At 37.4% G+C, this 21,693-nt stretch overlaps 1 protein-coding gene across 2 annotated transcripts in view; it reads right to left on the bottom strand.

Annotated features, from left to right (window-relative positions):
* The window catches only part of fhit (fragile histidine triad diadenosine triphosphatase), a 259,161-nt gene extending 237,943 nt beyond the window's left edge, over nucleotides 1–21,218 (bottom strand). Inside the window, exons 1-2 of one of the 2 annotated variants that reach the window (XM_046875587.1) lie at nucleotides 21,133–21,218; nucleotides 459–541 (exon numbers count right to left, since the gene is read on the bottom strand). The gene's annotated coding sequence lies outside the window, so the exon portion shown is untranslated. The remainder of the gene's footprint in view (nucleotides 1–458; nucleotides 542–21,132) is intronic. The other variant, XM_046875588.1, reaches the window with a different exon arrangement.
* Between the last annotated feature and the right edge of the window lie 475 nt (nucleotides 21,219–21,693).

The following is a 21,693-nucleotide window of genomic DNA, read 5'->3' as shown; positions in this document are numbered from 1 at the left end:
CATAGCTAGCCTTCACCTTTCTCCAGCTACAATGATGAACATGAAAACTAAAAGTCCAAAAAGAGTTTCTTTCAATTGAAAATATAATATTGTACTGTATATTATAATGTCTCACTCTTTTCAAGACTTACACAATACATTGAAATAAACATAATTATTAAGTATTAAACCCGTTTACTAATTTGTCGTCTTTTTACACATCATTGTCTTTATATTTATTTACAAAAATGCTTGCTTTAGTGTAAATCTCTAAATTTTTTCTAATCTTGGAAAGACACATAGTAAAGAAAGAGAAAGAAAGACCGACAGATACAAAGAGTATGACTCTCAGAATCAATGTTTCTATTTGCGCTTGTAATCAACTTGCTTAGTCCTGTAAATACAAAAATAGCTGGAAAGGGGGGAAATCGATGCACCTGTCCGATTGTATTGTCAATGCGATGCAATAATGGACATACCTTCACCCGACAGGACTTCCACGACCCCCAGCTGAGGTAATTAGCAGCAGGAATGATTTTGCACGCTGTCGTGGGGTGGAAACCTGAAAGCAAGAGGAAAGGGGAATTATCTGAGTATATATATATATATATATATATATATATATATATATATATATATATATATATATATATACAGTATATGTGACAAGCTGAGCAGGTCCTGATGTTATGGGGTTGGTTCAGTATGAGTACAGTCAAAATAAATATCTCTATTTAGTGCATATGGTCTGAAGAGACAGCTAGTCTGTGTCTTTAAATTACTTATTTGTTTGGTTCTGAATTAAATATAATATTTATATTATACTATTACTGATCAATTTTTTTTATTTTATTTTTTTTGCTTTTAAAATCCAGCCCGTGAGTCAACACCCAATAAAGGCTGTTATTATTGGTCTTTGCATTCTTGCTTTAGAAATTTTCCCTTCTTTTCATCATGGAAAGCATCTTGCTCATAAATATCCTAAGGCTATGTCTGATATCTACCCACACATTTATTAATCCATGAAATTGTGCACATCTGTCTTAGATTATGATCAGGCAAGATCTTATGGGGAGGAAAAAAATGCAGATTGTTTTTTACATTACCGTGTTAAATTTAACAGGTAACTGTGCATTTGAATTTGGTGAAATTTGTCATGTGACCACAAGCAATCAAACCAAATTCCTTTCAGTATTCAGTATTGGTTTTGTGCTTGTCTTATGTGTGAACTCAAACCTTAATATAAGTGAAACAAGACCTTGCACATACAGGAAGCTTTTGCTTAAGGATATTAGGAACGTCAGGTTTTTACAAGACTTTGAATGAAACTACAGTTCCTTAAGTGAGCTTACTTTTTGTTCAGTATTCTTGATATTCATCATGAATCTAAAAGACGTGCCTGCTATTGTTTATTTGTACCATATATTAATAAATGCACTGCGCAGTATTTCCTAAGGAATAGCGAAATGCCTGCCAGTCAGTTCGACTTTGAAGCAATTCAAGCGTTAATGATATTATGAGCTCGGATTTAATATATAAATAGTTTTTATATCTTGGTTGATTTTTGTTCAGGAGGAATGTGGAGACCAGTTCGATTCAATATAAAGGTGAATATCCAATGAGAATTATTTGAATGTTAAATTCACTTGCTGAGGTAAATCCCTGTATGTGTCTGGAGTCATTACTTATTTCCAAAGCTAGTTTGTGTCCATCGCATAGAATCAAGAAATCAGCACCTTCAATGCGAACCTGATATTTCCACTCATATGTTGTTCTTCCCCAAACTGTTACCACAAAGTTAGCAGCACATAATTGTATAGGACGTCTATTGTTGAAATTCACTTCACTTCAACTAGGAGACCCAACCCTGTTTCAGCATGGCAATGCCCCTGTGCACAAAGCCAGCTCAAAGCCAAGCCAGCTCAAAGCCAGCCGTATGTGGTTCTTCCCCAAACCGTTACAGTAAAGGTGGGGGCTGACAATTGTATTGTATGTTTTTGGGTTCAGTAAAATTAAATTTTTTCTTCATTTGACCTATGGGACTCAAACCTGTTCCATCACAAAGCCATGAAGATATGCTTTACATTGTTTGGAGAGGTAGATCTTGATTGGCCTGCTATAGAGCTCTGACCTCAACCCTGTTGAACACCTTTGGGATGAACTGGAACACTGACTGCTCCCCAGGCCTCCTCACCCGATACCAGTGCCTGATTTAACTATGAAGATATGAATGAATGAGCTCTAATCTCCACTTCCACACTCCAAACATCTAGTGGAACATCCCAGAAAGGTGGAGATGTTCTAAAAGCACAAACCAATCTTATGGTCACAAACCTTTGTCCATAGAGTGAATATTTAATAATGTATGCTTTTACAACAGTGCTGAACTGAAAAGCATGTCTGATCTAGTCAAAATCATATTCATATTCCTCTGAATGGCAGGCTCACTGCTCATAGCAGTTCTTTGTAATTTATTTGGAGTCCTGAAAGGAATGCACATAAGCAAATAAAACAAATCAATAGATATAGTCATTCGCTGTTTTTTAATCCATAAATAAATGTTATATTAAGTAACAGTGGTTACATTCATGGTTTGTTAATGTTAAATCGTTTAAATAATGTAAGTTATGGAATCCTTGATGTAATGTTATAAATTACCATCAACAATACAATACCTGAAACTATATGCTGAAATATTTAATCCCCAACAGGCCTGGAATCTTTTCATCCCTTCCTTCAATATCAACACTTCCCCTCTAAGCACCATAAAAGGCATTGTTATTCCTACACCTTTCGAGATGTAGACGGACCTTCGTTTCAGAGACAATTAAAATTGAATTTGGGCTAGCTCCTCTGAAAGAGAAATGAAATATTCACGAGCACCCACCTTAATGCTCTCTCTGTACGCAGCGCTTGGATATGCCAAGTGGAAAAAAGCACTGCCACGGCATCGAACAACAACGCTGTCCTTGAACGCACCTTCCTTTAGAAAGAGATGCTAATGAGCAAAAGTAACCTTGGATTATTAGGCCTTTACTACATTCTCGTTCCTCCGAAATCATTCTCTTGCCGAGCAGAACTTACTAATAACGAAGCAAAGCCATGTCAATGCATCAAAAACACGGCGATGCTGAAGGTCGCAGTCATTTGGGCTTCATTGAGAAACAAAACACTGCGTTTATTTTTACCGCAAAGAGAAAACATTCACCGGAGACCTCATGCACTGCGGACTTAATCAATCGAGCTGATCGTTACTCTCTCTCTCAGTTGTATTTGTATAATGCATTGCTACACAGTGTAGGTGTTCTTACAGCTCAGGAGCTCTGGCCCAAACTGTGACTGAACAAAATTCCCCTTGTCCTGTTCTGCCTTTCGTCATTAAAAAAAAATCCATTTATCAAGACAGTGTTGAGAAGAGACCCGGCAGGCACTACGGGAGACGTGAGCTGGCAATCCAGCAAAGTGCCTGGCATCATCGTGTCCATGCTATTACCAGGCCTGTTCCAACACCCGCGGGAAACACGGGACCTCGTTTTACTTTTCTGTCTCCTGCACCATGGCTCCATCTCCCAAAGGTGACAAGTGAACGAACGGAGGGTGACTCTGAGGGTGTCAGTAATTAAAAAGGGCTGATTAAAGTGACGGAAGGAGGACAGAGAACGGGATAGTGGGAAGAAGTGCGGCAACAAAGAGAGAGCAAAAAATATAAAGAAGTGGAAAAGAAGTAAAACATAAAGGACACTGTTTTTCTGATACTCTGGATGGTTCCACGCACTAGCAAGCATAAGGCACATATTTAAGTCTACCACAAGGTTCATAGGGCATACTGATGGGGATTCACAGATGAAAACACACAAGAAAAAAGGATTATTTGGCCAAAAAAACTATTTAAAAAATTATATATATTTTTGAAGTAGGTTGTTGTGGAACATCAGGGCTATTATTTTCCCACAGATGTCAAAATATGCCATGGCAGGACATGGCAGAATTTCTTTATTATACGAAATGGTTCAGAAGGGTCTTGTTTTGGAGCAAATCTGATGCTATATATCAGATAAATCAGATACTCTAATAATGATGGCGCTATAAACTCAGGAGGAACATTAGCATGCTCTGTCATACTCAAGAACCGAAGCTCTCTGACATTAAGAAGAACGACCTCGAGCATGTTGCTCTTAACTGAACTGATTTCATGAATAAAATAAATACCCTTTCATAACTTGTTAAATAAAATCTAATATCACATTAGGGCGACTTGATTATAATTCATTGGCTTGGCTGCTAATGCACGCGGCTTATATTCCGAATGTTGCTCTCAACCCGTAGCAAAATCATTTTAATTATGAGTCAATGTAAAGATTACATTTATATATATGAATAACGTTTGCTCATTGGTATTGCTCAGAAAGCTCCATACAGTACTCCTACAATAACCTATTTGGGTAGTTGGTTAGCTAAAAGCTTTCTTAACCACTAGCATGTTTATTGTTGCTAAAATTTTACTAAAGATGCTAAACATACCAAAAAATGAAATTGTGCTCAAATATATACACATCATACAACCCCTTACATTTAACCTTTCTTGGTAACTTGGAAAAAAGCAAGAAAGCTAGCTAGGTACAAAAATATAGAAATCATAAACACACACTGAATTTCAAGTGTTAGCTGGCTACCATTTATTTATTTATTTGCCAACTACCTAGCTTGCTGAAAGTGTGGAGGAAAATGATGTTAGAGGTTCGACAGCTATTAAACAGTGAGAAAAACACACACAAAAACTGTATTTCTACCTATATTTTTTTTTATGGCTTTGCACATGAGCAGAAATGATCACCAACATACAAGCATGTCTGAGCAGAGCACGTACTCGGGTGGTGTGTTATTCCCAGCACAGCGGTAACACAGACAGGAGTGTGTGCATTTTTTGTGTATGTGTGTTAATGTGTGTGGAGCAGGAGCTAGCATATCTCTACCACCAGCAAAACCTTCAAAAACACGTGTGTGATACTTTAAATCTAGGTTTTGTAGAGCATCTGCATGGATCAAATGCACAACGGTTTTTTTGACAAACTGCATAATGACCTTGTACGACACAGTGTTTTCGACACTCGCAACAGCATATCATAATTTCACAACAGCCATGCTGACACGTTACAAAAAACATCCATCACTTTTAATGAATGCTCACTCCAACGCCAAGAAACGTATTGTGTACTCGCTTATTAGAAGCCACGAACAAAACTAGATGGCCAGAATGCTGAGCACTCTCAGGCACGATTGTGCAAGAAATTTAAGCTTTTGCTTTCATATATCTGCATTTCTAATTCTGCCTTTTATCCCCATTCTTTTTCCTGGGATATTCAGATTACACAAAATCCACGCTTTGCGACCCTTCACCGCGTCCGTCATCGCATAATACTTGATGGTCGTTCATTAGTTTGAAATGATATTCATTACTTTTAAAGCACACACACTTGCCGTCACCGCACTGCCCTTGTAACCATAACATTTCAAGGCGGCTCAAACAGGACTTTCGACGCTGTGAGCGATGTTCCAGTTCTCGCGTTTTAATCCATCATTTTATTTCGTGACGACGACGCTTTCTGTGTCATAAAAGGTTAGATATTTATTAAATTGATTAATAGACCTGGCGTAGGTACTTACTGGAGCGCTGTGGGCCGGATTTATGCATCCTTAAGAAAACACGACAGATCGTTGTCAAGCGAACACGGCCCTAAAGGCAGTATAATTATACACGCTTACCTGGAGACCAATTAGTCAACTAGCCTTAAAGAAAACATGGGCAGAAATGGATTTTGAAAGCCATGTATCCCGGATATAAAAAAAATATGGAATATATATACACTTTCTAGACTTTCGTGTATGCATGTCCATATAAAGCCGAAGCCATGAGTTCAACTCCATTATCTACGTGTACGATTTAAACTTAGGCTAGACTGGCGGAAAAAGAATAAATAATAATCCACCGAATTATTCCGGATCAGATTGCGGCTGAACTATTCAGGCAACCTGTCAGCTCCCATGGCGGAGTTTAGCGACTGCTATGATTGGCCTGAAATGAGAACAAGAGGCGTAGCATATCTTTATTTTCTCTCTCAAAAGCTGTGTGGCGTGACAAAAGCAGCCACGATGTATCAATCTTTACGATCGCGCAGCATTCCATCCATCCTAGTTCACATCTGCTAGACTTACAGAAAAGGCACGCATGTTATAAACTATCTCAAGGTGACAAACATGAATAGACGCCAAGCTGTGGATGGAAATAAGTCAAGTAAATCAGCCTAGCATGCATACTGTATATATTCACCTGGAAACATCAAATCAAAACAAGTAGCCAAACAAGGCCTATATTATTAACAATCAATTTTAAACTGCGTTATATCCTTTATGACATTCCCAAGAGACACACACACTGCACACTACACACAAACACACTCGCACAATCCAACGCACTCCACTATTCACTCAAGCGGAGTAAATTCAATAAAACACCACTAAACCCTCAACCCAATTAAGTCACACCATCTCTACATTACAATTTAATTAATGTGCTAATAATACAATTGCCAGGGTTTTTTGTTTTAATATTTATTTTTAAGTTTCCTTCTCCAGATATCAAATAAGTAATGGGTACATGTGAAGGAATTTAATTAGACAGGCTTCATCGCGTTTATTAGCCTCCGATTCCGTTCTCCGGCGTGATATACCAAAATGTGGCATTTTGCAAAGGCTGATATTTCTAATCATTGCTCAGCGTGGCATTCACAGCCACCAGCTACAAAAGATAACACACAAATGTGATAATATATCAGCTCGCCGCCATTCTCATGCAAAATGGGGTGGGGTGGTGGTGGTGGGGTTTAGAGCGGAGACGTCCAAGGCAAAACAGCGAGTCAGGCCTGAGAAACTGTATACACCTCGAGATACGAGCAGTCGAGTTTCCTTTTTTTTCGTTGTTTTAATTAGCCTAATTACTGCTAATTTAAAGAAATCACTTCATTAATACTGCAATCTGACCTCAGTGTAAACAAGCGAGAGTGAATTTATCAGATTTTGTATGAATGAATGATTAAATTAAGACTGCTGGCCAGACATGGTACTGTTGCTTTGTTTCATCTTTCATTTAATCGTTTTATATATAGCTATATTTCATGTTATTACATGTCCCTTGGCCTCTAAGAATACATACCAGTATAAATACCTCTAACGATTTAATTGAAAAAATGCCACAATTATATACAATTATATAAAAATTGAGAAAAATGTTGACACATGACTTTTCCAGCCGTATGTGGTTCTTCCCCAAACCGTTACAGTAAAGGTGGAGGCTGACAATTGTATTGTATGTTTTTGGGTTCAGTAAAATTAAATTTTTTCTTCATTTGACCTATGGGACTCAAACCTGTTCCATCACAAAGCCATGAAGATATGCTTTACATGGGTGTGGAAGATCTTGAGCAGCCTGCTATAGAGCTCAAACCTCAACCCCATTGAACATGTTTGGGATAAACTTGAATATTGACAGCAGTAGAAAACCCGAACATCAGATCAGTGCTTGCTTCCAGAAATTGACCACTAAACCAGTTGGCGAAAGTCACTGCAATTTCCATCAACTGCTATGTGGTTAAAAAATTTGATGTGAGGACCAATAAGATGCCACTAAAATCTCTGAATTTTCTCATTCTCATTTCTCTCAAGCAACAGATTGTGATGATCTCCCCTACAAACTATAATTTGGAAAATCCCAATCCCTCTGAACTCAAGTGCAACCATAAGCAGTAGTTCCACCTTATCATCATCGTCTTTTTTTTTTTGGTGATATGCACTCTATGCTCACATTTTGAACTTTAATATAACAGCTTCACTCTATCTAGTACAGCGGTGGACAAAGTACACAAACCATGTGCTTTAGTAAAAGTAGAGATACAGGGTAAAATACGACTTCAGTAAAAGTGCTTCTTTTAAACTATCACTTGAGTAAAAGTACAAAGATATTTGCCTTCAAATGTACCCAAACTACTATGAATTATTATGGCTTTAATGTTCCTATTATCATTTTTGTCACAAGACGCTTAGTCAATACTCTAATGTTACTCAACACACCGATCTATTAATAGAATGATATTAATTAGTCAAACACTGATATCTGTTCGAATTATTATAAACTGTTTCAAAAAATCACACAAATAAGGCCCCAGGTGTTGTAGCAAGTCAGAGTCAGGAGTTTCTTCCATCATGTATAATGGTACTTCGTTGTATAAGACATCAAATAAATTGATCGACTCTAAGAAAACACTAGAAATATTGGTGAGACCACAAAAAAGCTAAGCAGATGCGCAGATGCCGCTGAGCTGAAAATGGGATCCTGGCTGAACGAGCGTGCCGCATGCTGACTATCCCATAAATTCAGAGCAGTTGGATCTGGTTTAAAGGATTGGCTGATCTGATCCGGAGTCTTTCGCGTCCCCTGGGCGGCAGCATAAGCCGAAACCGGTGGACTTCCGTCGGTTTTCCTGCACTTCCCGATGTCCTGGTGGACTCTGTAATCCTTTCAGCGTGTCCATCAGAAACATCGACAGCACACGCACAAAAAAATAAATAAATAAATAAAACACACCGAGTTTGTTGCCGTGACTGCCGACTGGAGCTCTTTTGTATCGAGAAGGATTAGGAGAAAATAAACGGCCCTCGGACAGCAGGCAGACGAGGCCGAGTCACTCGCCTTTGTAGCTCTGCCATCGACATCTTGCCTCATGCCGAGATGGCATCATAACAAACACGCATTGTTGGTGACTAGCGCGATGACTCACATCCCCGGCGTTACTGACCCGCGAGTAAACACGCCAGTCATGATGCTCACTTAGGTTTGTCCCTACACTACCTATTAGAGCGAACAGATGCTATCGAGTAATTATACGGCAACTGTAACGAACTGAAAACTAGCTGTGATTTTGTTAATTGCATGCTACCTCTGAGGTATAATTTTCAGCCTACACAGAAAAGGAGCTGGATGCTGATAAGTGAATTTATTAAGGTGGATGTTAAACGGGTTGCCTGACGCTTGCGTCGGCTGCGGGAATGAAAATACAATCTCGGTACGAAAAAAGAGAAGAAGAAAAACCCACACTAGATAGTTTGCAAAGAAATCGCTGTTTTTTAATAACTCGTTTTAACACCCTTCCGTCGTCTTTCTCTCCTTCTCTTTACAAACCTGCAGGGCCCAAATCAGCATCTCTGCAAATAGCAGAAAAAGAAGACGAGGAACAGTTTGATATTCAGCCTCGGAGACAGAATGTGAGGTCCAGGACACTGCATTGCAGAACACACAAACACACACACACATACACACACACACACACACACACACACACACACACACACACACAGGTGGAGAAAGGAAGTGCCGTGCTGGCCGTTCACCTTTAAAGGTCAAGGTACAAAAAAAAAAGCCCCCTTTTGTCCTCTTGGGCCCTTTGGAAGGAAAGAAGCTTTAAAAGTGTGATGAAGGAAAGTGACCTGTGGTTTATATCCTGCAAGTCAGTCCTAAAAAGAGGCTTTCAGACCAAGGTGTCTCGTCCTGAATGGCACATAAAGGACAAGACGAATCGCTTTGGTTGGGATAAAGAGGCCTGGGAGATTTGACAAGAAACCAGAGCACTGAAATAAAGGAAATAGCAGGATTATTACGTAAGACATGAAACAGCTACTTGTATATGAGCGATGTGGGGTTTTGGTGGATACAGGGTCTGGGTCTGGACTCAGAGATGAATTTAATCACAAGAAAACTGGTTATGCAGGACGTTGCTATAAGGGTACAAAAAAAACTTTCTTATTTTCTTAAAATATATCATTTAAAAAATTATTTTTTACAGTAGCAGGTGTGTACTGTAGGAGCATCTAACAAAACCTGAAACACCCAGTCTTTTATGGTTTTTGAAACACATGATTACAACAGACTGAAGGCAAAAACTCAAGCATTAGACAGTGTTCAAGTATCAAGTTCAAGAATTAAAGTAAATTATGCGTAATTATCGCCAGTGTATGGAAGAAGGTTCTGTGGACAGATACATTTTGGCTCAATTTTGGATCTAACAGAAGAACTTATGTAAGACAGGAGATCAGGAGAGAAGATTTTACCAGGCTGCTGAATTATTTGGGGTTGGAGCAGTGAAGGTTGGAGATTTATTCAGGGTGAACAGAAAAACTGAACCAACATGGCTGCTATTCCATATTTCAACACCATGCAATTCCACAACAAGACAAAGACCTGACTCATACATCCAAGCTCTGTAAGTGTTAGAGAGCAAACAGTGGCTCGAATGTTATCTATCATGGAATGGCCTGCCCAGTCACTGCACCTAAATCCTATTGAACTGCTCTGGGATGAACTGAATCACAGGGTCAGAAGGGAATCTCCAACTAGTGAAGAACATCTTCGGCAAGTTTTACATGAGGCACAGCGAAGTATTTTGAACAGTCCGGACGGCAAAAGTGCGTAAAGCCCATAAAATTTTCAAGCTAAGGAAGGATTTTTCAATGCAAACGTAACATATGTACATTTATATCTGTAGTTTGGACAAAGTAAATCTTCATACCGTGAAATGAAATTTGTTGCATATAAGCAAAAGGAACGTAAATGTGTCTCTCAAAAACCATAAACGATAAGGTGTTTCCAAACTTTTGACAAGCAGTGTAGGTCGGTAGGTAGGAAAGAGGGAAGAAAAGTAGGAAATTGGGAAATAGCAACATCTGTAATTAAGTAAATAAATAAATAAGCAAGGATGCAATTACATAGGCGAATAAACGAGTAGGTATGAAATTACACGGGGAAACTAGTAAATAAGTAAGTCAATAAATACATTTAAATATGTATCAATGTAAATGGGTAAAAATTTAATGAGAAAGTAAATAAACTACACACAAATCAACCCGAATAAACCCCTGTTTGGGATAATCAGTTGATGTAGTGCAGTTTCTACACTTTCTAGGTAGTGGGTGGATTCGTTCTCATAGTAGGGGCACGTGTATGATACGTGTTCTTGCATTTAGGAACAACAAACTCACTCCAACTTTTCTATCTTAGACCTGATCATCAGATCTCTCTTTCTATTCCTTCTTTTAACCTCAAATTTTCTTTCTTTCAAATGACCACCGTTTCATAGCCTTATCTTATACTCCTAGTCCCCATCCAGGTCCCCCAGATCCAAATAAAGATGTCCGTATTAGCCGCGGTTTCGTCACTGTTGATCATCTGTATGCGGTGTAGGGCACTTTATGCGAGCGATGGCCTTTGAATGCGCTGCAGCGACACAAACGTTTTGCTGCGGAAGCTTTCGAATGCTCAATAAAGCTCGCTATCCAACCCCGTCTAACCTCGCATATGTGTAATTCATGATCACGGGGCAAAAAGGGCAATTTCAGAGTTTCTTTGGAATTTTAAGCGTCTGTGTAATACTCCGTGGCCGATGGCAACATCCAGAGGCGGAGAGGAAACACGCGCGGGGACCCGTCTGCTCAATAATACATGAAGCAAAGAGAATCAAATCAATTAGGTATTGCTGTGGTATGAATAAATGCTGCATAATTGATGGCTGCGCTCCTGCATTATGCATCTCTGTCTGCAAATCTGCACGTAAAGTTATGAGCAGGGGAGGTGCACCGCTCCCCGAAAAATTACACACCAGGCTCTGGCAGACGCACGCAAAAATACAAGCACACGCACAACACACACACTTAGTTTCTATTCGTAGAGACATGGCTTAAGTTTAAGAAGAGTAAACAGGTCTGCAATGGAACTGGAGGAAAACCGCGGTATATAAATATTTATTATTTAAGGCAATGTTTTGTACATTTTGCTGACTTTTCTACACCTGATGCTCTTCCCAAATGAGGTTATGAGGTTATGGATTTCGAATTTGGATTGAAGACATGGACGAGTTTCAAGGGAGCGAGTTGTAGGTGCGAGGGATAGGATTGGCTGTCTTGCCTGTCAATAACAGCAGGACTAGCCAATCACGTGCATCTGTGACGCCCTGCTGTGTGTGAAAGAAAAAAGAAAAGGATGTAGCAGATGTGAAAGGTGTCTTGTTCCTTTCTGGGTTTTGAGGAGAAAGACATCTATATGTGTGTGTGTGTGTGTGTGTGTGTGTGTGTGTGTGTGTGTGTGTGTGTGTGTGTGTCTAAATAGGCATTTATCCTCCTTGTTTTTCTAAAGTAGACAGATGGCAGACATTAAAAGGAGGAACCATGTTACATCTCTCAACAGCACCACTGTGTTGGAGATAATTAAAATATATCTAATCGTGTTGCTCTAATTAAAAATGCAGCTGGACACACTCTCACACACACACACACACACACACACACGTGTACACTATCACCCCCAGTCACCTGTGCGAAACACGCCTGATCATCATCCCAAGCAAAACCTACATTCATGATTAAAAAAAAAAAAAAAAAAAAAAAAGATGAACGCAGTTTGTCCGCATGTTAGCGTTTTGTCCAAGGCTTTTACGAAAGCACTATTCAGTGCAGGGCCGCAACCTTTCGCACGAGGAGAGGATTTGCGTGATATGGCCCGCACGACTGTGCATTAAAGGTAATTACCGTTTCCATTAGCGGGAACAATGATTTTCTGACCGATTCCACAGAGCTCCTGTAATAACAGTAGCGCTCATAATGTGGCTATTGTGAAAGCTTCGCTCATACGTTCCTATTATTTCAGCTCCTATTCACTCGCTCCCGAGGCTGTGCGCACGCTGGAAATACTCTGGAAGGTCGACTAATGGATGCTTTTACTCGGGGGAGTTATACCAAGTTACAGGATATTCATCAAATTTAACCTCGTTTCAGTTATTAGGCTGTTTACACCTATGCATTTGTTAACTTGGGACCTGATTGAGAAATACGGAGTGCTAATTTATTTTTACTTTTATAAAATGTCAGTAGCGGGTGGTGGTTTTTACAGGGACACGGTGCTTAAATGCAGGGGTTTATGCGGACTAAATGTTCTCGATAGCCATGTCAAGTTCAGATGTGAACGTGTAAACTGAAAAATTTCTGCATTGGATACAAAAATCTTCATTGAGGGGTGAAGACTCAATAATTGTTAAACAAGAGCATGTAACAGAAAATTGGCGTTGAAGTACAACCATGGGACCAATTGTTTCGACTGACTGTTTACTGCATTTTACTGAAACAGGGCTGTTATTTTTCACTACAAATGCGGATTACGCAAGTTGAATACCTGCCATTCGGCTGCATTAAATTGAACACGCGGCCGTTCTTGCCGTAGACGCGTTCACGCTGCAGTCATCGACACTGCAGGTGCACTGAAGTGATCCTGTATTAATCCATTTGCAGAGGAAGCACACTGGATTCTGCTGTTTTAGGTGGAAACACCTCCTAGATGAGGGCAAAGATGCAAAACTGACATGAGTTTGCGAAGGTGGATTTTTTAAGAAAGTAGGGCCCTGAATGGTTCATTTAAAGGTATATGTATATATTATTATCAAGCTCATAGTGATTTGAACACGCCCACATATATTATATACGCATAACAAATTTACAAATGGAAAACATTTAATTATCAACATGAATTCAGATAAATCATTATTTTTTTAATATCCCCCAGCAAGCTCGAATGCTGGATTCGGATTGTTCACAAGGTGCTGATTAATTTTTTATCACAGCAGCTCTGATAGTAACATTTATTGCACTCCTCTTCTAGTGTTATTATTTCTGTAGTATTTAAAATACTTCAACAACAATGCTGGGATTCGTACCGTAAAGGCTTCAAATCTTCAAACCTCTGTAATTATTAACGCATTTCGGGAATGAATCTCCAGTGTCACTGCTTTGCAAACACGTAAAGCTACAGTAGATATAAAAAAGTCTACACACCCTTTGAAATTGCAGGATTTTTAAATATAAAGACTAAAAACAATATAAATGTCAGACTTTAATGTCAGACTTTAAAATCCAGAAAAAAGAAACATACAATAATTATTATATAATTATTTATAGATCATAATGAATTCATTATTTATTTAATTATTAAATAAAGAATATTGTAATTATATAATTATAATATAGTAATATTTAATAAAGAAATAATAAATATTTTAAAATATTTAATTATTTATTTGAAAACTTAAAAAAAAAAAAATTTATAATAATAAAAAAACCTAAAACACCCTGATTGCATAAGTGTGAACACCCATTCCAACTTTGTGGAAGCACCTTTTGCCTTTATTAAAACATAAACTTTTATTAACTTTATTAACTTTACACATCTAGACTTTGTGGAATTTTATTAAATAATTAATTCATTAAATTTTTTTGTGTATCTCCTGTGTACAGCTCTTTTTAGGTCATTCCATAGGTTTTATGATTAAGGTCGATGAGGTTTGAGGTTTCGATGTGTGCTTTGGTTCGATGTCGTGTTGAAATGTTCAATTCTCTTTTGACAGATTACAGACAGTTTTGTGCTGAAATATCTTGGACTGTAAAGCTATTAATTTCCCCATCTATTTTGGCAAGTGCCCCTGGCTGCGCTGAAGAGAAGCAGCCCCGAAGCATAATGCTGCCCCCACCATGCTTCACTGTCAACCTTTGTATCGTCAGACAATAACACATTCTCCCATCTGGTTTTGGGTGACTGAATTAATCTTTTGGCATAATTCAGATTGGCTTGCATATTCTTTTTGTAAGAATAAACCACGGCCCAGATTTGTGGAGAATACAGAATACAAGAGTGACCAATACCTGGCAGAAATTCCTGTAGTTTCTACAGTGTTGCTGCTGGCCTGTTAGTAGCCTCCCTGATAACTTTTCACCTCATCGACTTTGTAGGGTCGTCCTGATCTTTGCAACGTCTCTGTAGTGCCACTTTTCTCCACTTTATTGATAATGGTTTTGACAGTGTTCCATGGTACATTCGGTGATATTCTTTTATATCCCTCTCCTGATAGGGGTACATTTCAACAATCTTAAATCTTGGACTTTCTTTAGCAACTTTGAGGCCAAATCCAGCAAATACTACAGCAACAGCTGGTTTTTTATCCTAATCAGAATCACTATAACTGATGGTAGGTGTATTCTATTTACCTACACACATCATTTTGAATGTGACTGGGTAACTGTGAGGACAGTTGGAGCCACTATTATACAAGGCTGCTCAGACTTATGCAATCTGGGGTTTTATTTAAAATGTTACCAATTATAAAATATTTCTTTCTTTTACCACAGGATTTTTGTTTGTTTTGTGTGTGTGTGTGTGTGTGTGTGTGTGTGTGTGTGTGTGTGTGTTTGCGCATAAAAATTATTCTCAGGTAGGTAACTGTACCTTGTTTCCTGTCAGGATGCATCACAAGGCAGCATTATTGATTGTTTTCCTAAAACAGCATGCCCCATCTCGTTTGGTTCGGTACACATCACATTTATTTGCACCTGTGTGCTTTAATAAACAGCTTTACTTCCTACAACACGATGTTTTTCGCTGTATGTTCTAAATCTATAGCCATGTTGACTCGATCCCTAGGGCCTCCATGAGGTCAAACTTTGCTTGAGCTGAAGTAATGGAAAAGCCTTTAAAATGGCAATGGCCATTTCAGATGGGAAACAGCAAAATGAAGTCAGATTGTATGACTCCGAGCAAGGCAGCAGGTCAGGATGGAGTAAACGCCTCTTATACACGTTTATACACTTTCATATAGACACGCACTGCAGGTTTTTTTTTTTTTTTTAAACATTGCCTTTAAGGCTTTGGTTGGTGCACAATTTAGGGGGAAAATAATGAAGGGAGGTTTATTTATTAACAGGGATTTAATTTCCTGCGCTATAGCCAACCCCTTGTATTATGCATGACCAATTTTGGGGCACTAAGTCAAAGAAAGTAATCTATTACAAATTACTAATTATGTCTCTCAGAGTGTAATGGCAGTACTCATTACTGGTGTAAAAAAAAAAAAAAAAAAAAAGTAATTACACTGTTCTACTTTACTCTTAAATTTGAACTCTCAGAAAACCTCATTTAAATCTGTTGTCTTTAAAAAAAGGACAAAAAACACAAGCGGTACTCTTTATAGTGTTTTTTTTTTTTATCAAAGCAAGTTTGTCTTTCAGTTATTCGATTAGGAAACAAATATAAAAAATGTCCAATTCTATTAGTTCATTTCTCAAATTATATAAATGCCAAGAAAAAACACTACTGATACAATACAATTCCAACTAATACAAATCACATCTAACATTATTACATCATGCAAATTTGTTAGACAGTAATCCCATTATGAGAATATAGCCAAAAGTATTGGAATACATGGGTTTCCCAGCCATATGCGCTTCATCTCCAAACTGTTCCCACAAAGTTAGGATGTCTTTGGATGCAGTAGAATTAAATTTCTATTTACTTAAACTAGGAGACCCGAACCCACTGCACGGCAATGCCCCTGTGCACAAAGCCAGCTCCATTAACATACAGATTACATGAGTTGGATAGGTAAAATGTTGAGTGGGCTGCTATAGAGCTCTGATCTTATCCCTGTTGAAAACCTTTGGGATGAAATGTTAACACTGACTGCACTCCAGACCTTCTCTCCTCACCTAGATCAATACCTGACTTTACTAAGATCCTTGTGGCTGAATGAATCTCCACAAATACACTCCAAAATGTAGATCTTCCCATATCATATCCATAAAATGTATTCAATTTCACCTCATTTTCATTCTTACAGAAGACAGAGAGTTTTGTCCAAAAATATCTTGGTATTTGGAGCATTTTCCCATCTAACTATACAAGTCCTGAAGAGAAGCAGCCCAAAAGCATAATGCTACCCCCACCATGCTTTACTGTCAGAATGGCATTCCTTGTATGATGCTTTTTATTAGCTTTGCGCCAAACACACCAAGGTTTGGGATGACTGAATGAATGGAGAAATTCAGAGAGGTTTGCAAATTCTTTCATATTCTAAAATGGCCAGGTGTCCACAAGCTTTTGTCCATAAAATGTACATTGTTATATCTTTATTCACTTGATATGTCTTATACTTTATGGCTATAGCTATTCCCTATGACTAAGCAGAATCCTACGAGTAGTATATTGTGAAGGACATTTTGTTTTTATTGTCAATAACTTTACATACATGTATCTAAATGAAACATCAGAAGGACACAAAAAAGCACACAATCAGTAGTGTACACTAAAAGAGCTTGTAGCTGCAGCAAGATAACGCATTTAGGACAACAACCACATCACAGTGCTTTAATTGATATTGGAGGGTCATGCTGTCCTGAAACACCAGATCGATATCAGAGAGGAATTAACATACTGTATGTGAACACAAAGGCTGATGCTGGTCTTGAATATCGAACACGTCATCGTGCCTCCTGTTATATTCTGCAAAGCAGGAGCTTGTAGAAAACATGCTCATGTGTTCGCTTTTCTCCATTTTGATTACACTATGACATTCGAAAGCTTCGGTGACCATAGAAAACTGGAGGATTGACAGATGTAGATGTGTGGAATATCGTTTCTCTCAACTCCTTCGCCTTTATAACAGTAGAAGAGATCTTTTGATACTTAATGTTATGTCAGTGCTGCTTTGGTCACACAACTGAGCACAGTCATGTGCAATACAAACGCTGCATGTACTTTGTATTCATATGCCGATTCATATCACTGTCGCACCATTTCTGCTGACTTGCATTACTTCAGATCGGGTAAATAGCATAAACTGGCTTGGGATACCGACCACCATCTGCATATGTTCAGAATACTTCAATCATCTGCAGTCTGTCATCGACAGAAAAAAATACAGTATGTAGATCTGATTGACGACTAAAGACAGCTTCTTTCCAAAATACAATTGTTTATTTTTATTAGAAAAAATCTATTCGGGTCTAAGTGTCTTCAGAAAAGGGTCCTCCTTCATACTAAATGTGGAATATGCAAATAAGTCATTTACTACATCCAGTGATTTCTAGCAACTCTTTGAATCCTGCTAACAATGTGCAATTGTCTTTGGATTTGGCAAGTTTGTTTAAAAAGTGACAAATCTAGCAACTTTTTGATACAGCACCAATTACATTTACAGCATTTGACAGACATCCTTATTCAGAGCGACTTACAATTATCTCATTCATACAGCTGAGTAGTTAAGAGCCTTGCTTAGGTCCTACTTGATATATATTTACAGCTAGTTTATATTGGTAAACAACCAATTACTGATTACCTTACTATATGTTTAAATGACTAATTACTGAATATCATAGTTCCCCAACAACTAACTACTGATTAGCATTGTTCCCTAACAACCAATTACTGATTGTCATTGTTTCTCAACAACCAATCACCGATTATCATTGTTTGCCAACAACTGAACACTGATAACCATTGTTCCCTAGCAACCAATCACAGCTTACCATTGTTCCCCAACAACCAAACACTGATTACCATTATTCCCTGACAACCAATCACAGAATATTATTGTTTCCCAACAACCAATAACCGATTACTATTGTTTCCCAAAAACCAATCATTGCTTACTATTGTTCCCCAACAACCAAAAACTGGTTAACATCGTACCTTAACAACTAATCAGAGCTTACCATTGTTCCCCAACAACCAATCACAACTTACAATTCTTTCCCAACAACCAATCACAACTTACCATTGTTCCCTAATAACCAGTCACAGCTTACAATTGTTTCCCAACAACCAATCACAACTTACCATTGTTCCCCAACAACCAATCACAACTTACAATTGTTCCCCAACAACCAATCACAACTTACCATTGTTCCCTAATAAACAGTCACAGCTTACAATTGTTTCCCAACAACCAATCACATCTTACCATTCCCCAACAATCAAACACTAATTACTATTGTACTCAACAACCAAACACTGGTTACCATTATTCCTCAACGATCAATCATTTATTACCACTGTTCTCATCAGCCAATCACTGACCACCATTTATTGATTATTATTGTTATAAATTATATTTGTACCTATTATATTATATACAATATAATTATATATTATACCTTGCTATTTTACAAGTTATAAAAATAATCCGATTGATACCATTTAATTAAATTCTATCTCCAGGCTATTCACTTCCACTGCTTCATGGTTTTCTTTGCCCTTTATGTAAATATATGTTATAAATGCAAAGTTTCCGCTATTTCCGCAGTGTCATGACCGGTGACTTTCTTTCTATAACAAATAAGTTTAGATAAATAATATAAAACTTTTCAATTTGTCCTTTTTTCGTCTAACACATGTTGATATGTAAATGATTCACTCAATATGTAAATCACTTTGCACCTTAATGAATATGCAAATGCACCTGAGGACTTGCGAGAGACTTTCTGAGCATGCGTAAATGACTTTTCTTTACCAAAAGAAAAAAAAGTTGCCAATTTGCAGGGTTTTCACTGTATGGGGCATAACCTTCATCATTATCTGGAAATGAAATGCAGCATAAAAATAAAATAACATTTCAAAAAAGCAGGTGGACCGGGCGATCACTTACACAACTCGTCCAGAGAGCATTAAGCCTAGATTAAAACTCACCAAAGCATTTCTAACAAACATAATCAGGTTTAAAATAACCTTTTAAACTGTTTTACTATCGATTGAATAGATAGATGTACACATTGGCAAGTGCTGATAAATATGTAAATATATGTACAACAAATAAATATAAAGGCTCTGGGCAGTGAAAAATGTGCAGATGATGTTGAATAAGTACAGTTATCTTTTTTTCTACACATTGTGTGTGTGTGTGTGTGTGTGTGTGTGTGTGTACATACATTTATTTATATGTACATACATTTTGTGTGTGTGTGTGTGTGTGTGTGTGTGTGTGTGTATAAGTGGTTAAGAGACAATGTTGTGAAAAGCGCTATAGAAATAAACTTGACTTGACTTGACTTAAGGCACTGGGTTATATCGGAAGGTCGGGTATCACCAAGTTGACACTCTTGGGCCTTAAAACTTAACAACAAAAACTTAAAAACATACACAAAATGCCAATGGTTAAAAAAAAGAAACTAGAGTTAGCGCAGTGTCACTGTTGCTACTGAAATAGTGGCTAACGCTAGCGCTATGGATTCTTTAGCATTTTATATCCAGCTTCAAGAATTTCTTTTAAAAGAAGAAAAACCTGACAGTTCCACATATTGAAAGAGTGAATAAATAAAAGGATGGAATGAATTAAGACATTTATTAAATTATGCTGAAATTAGTAGAACAGTGAAGCAGATTTTTAGAAAATTGAATATTAAATAGAAAACACACATAATATAATAATAAATGTAAACTATTTAAATAAATGTTTCTATTTATTTAATTTTATTTAATCAATTTAATTTGTGCCAATTTAATTGATTACTAAATGTAATCAACATTAAAGTGTATAAAATTAAAGTAATGTATTCTAGTTTATGTCGGTAATTTATTTTTAAAAAAGTATAAAATAAAAATATACCAAGCAGGCTTTTAATTAATAAACAAAATTATACTAATATATTATATTATAAAATAATACTAATAATTTATATATATATATATATATATATATATATATATATATATATATATATATATATATATATATATATATATATATATATATATATATATATATATATATATATATATATATACACACACACACACACACACACACACACACACACACACACGTATTAACATAGCATATCATCTTTGTGTGTGTGTGTGTGTGTGTGTGTGTGTCCTATGTCTTAATTATAACCGGTAAGTCCTAAATGCCCTTAGCCACAAGTGTGCACTCCACCAGGTTTGGAATAGTGAATTGTGCTCCCTATTTAGTGCACTATGTCTCTGAGAGATTTGGGTTCAGCCTGCGTTACGGTCAACATGGTACTGACTGCTCCCTACGTTAAAGCTGTACATCCCGGAAGTGACTCCGTCTCCAATTCTATCTGTCGCTAAATAATTTTAAAGTTATTAATAAACATTTGACTCCAGCAACAAGTTACAGTTACTAGAAATAAAACGCGTTCTCGCAGAAATGGTGTAACTGAACCACGGAGTGCCGAAAAAGCAACACATTTGACAAGCGGAAAGCGTGTACTCACAGACTGTGTAGGCGGTGCACGGTGCGGGAGTCAGTGAGGAATTCTGGGAGTTGTAGTTTCTATGACCTTTAAGGAAATAGGACGTGTTAATGACGGAACTACAAATCCCATGTATAGTGAAAAGTGACGGTAGAAGGGTAGATTTGACGTTTGGCCTCCACGTGAAGGCAGTTTTGCTTTATTGTTAAAATTATTATAGGTAATAATAGGCTTTTAAGTTTTAATTAAGATTTTTTAAATTGTTTTTTTTTAGGTAATCTGTTAATAAGCCATAACATATAAATCGAATCATATAAGTCTAATGTGATGTAGGAAGTGAAAAAAAAAAAAGAAAGAAAGAAAGATTTAATGTTCCCCAATCTCAACTATATAGTTAATTATTACAGTCATGTAAGAAAAAGGACAGTAAATCTGATCAAGACCTTCCCAGGAGATCAGTCCCTTTCTCACATTACAGGGCAATTAATTAAACAGTCAGTTAACCAGACTGCGGTCATTTTATACCAATTACAAAAGGGGAAAAAAGACGTCTCGGGAGTGTGTCGGTGTCTGTGGAGTTTA

Source organism: Silurus meridionalis, chromosome 19 (genome assembly GCF_014805685.1).
Source record: "Silurus meridionalis isolate SWU-2019-XX chromosome 19, ASM1480568v1, whole genome shotgun sequence".
In the NCBI taxonomy this organism is placed as follows: Eukaryota; Metazoa; Chordata; class Actinopteri; order Siluriformes; family Siluridae; genus Silurus; species Silurus meridionalis.
This window is presented reverse-complemented; position numbering and strand designations above follow the sequence as displayed.